This window comes from Girardinichthys multiradiatus, chromosome 1, assembly GCF_021462225.1.
Source record: "Girardinichthys multiradiatus isolate DD_20200921_A chromosome 1, DD_fGirMul_XY1, whole genome shotgun sequence".
Classification (NCBI taxonomy): domain Eukaryota; kingdom Metazoa; phylum Chordata; class Actinopteri; order Cyprinodontiformes; family Goodeidae; genus Girardinichthys; species Girardinichthys multiradiatus.
The window spans coordinates 38,385,576-38,386,134 of NC_061794.1; positions in this window are offsets into that span (position 1 = coordinate 38,385,576).

Genomic DNA, 559 nt, shown 5'->3' on the forward strand with positions numbered 1-559 from the left:
TTTAATTGTTGTACTTTTTGGAAATAAAATTTTTGCGCAGTCATCTATAGGTTGACATAAGAGAGCATAATAATGTCCATATTCTTTTATTTATAAAGCACATTTAAAAAAAACAACAAAGTGCTGTACAGTAGTTAAACAGGTCAAACCAAGACTCAAACAACAATAATAAAACATAACAAAAAACAATAAAAGCAGAATAAAACTATTACTATAATAAAAGTGATCTGATCTTTACCAGGTTCAAAAATAATTCAAATCTAAATCTAATGCTTGTACTGAGTGTGAAAAAAAAATAAATCACTGATTCTCCACTGATATCATTTCTTAATCTGAGGAAAGGCCACAAAGGGAAGCTTTGTTAGTAGAAATAAACTTTGTACGTCTGTGCAACTTCTATAGGATCTTAGAGGGAAGATATCAGCCAGGTGCTTATAATTAAAAGCGCTGGATCAACTGATTCTAACCTGTGTGTCCTCCTCTATAAAAGCAGCAGTTTGGTGTTGTGGAGCATAAAGGAGCGTGTTCACACAATGCCAAAATGCAAAGATCTCATCAA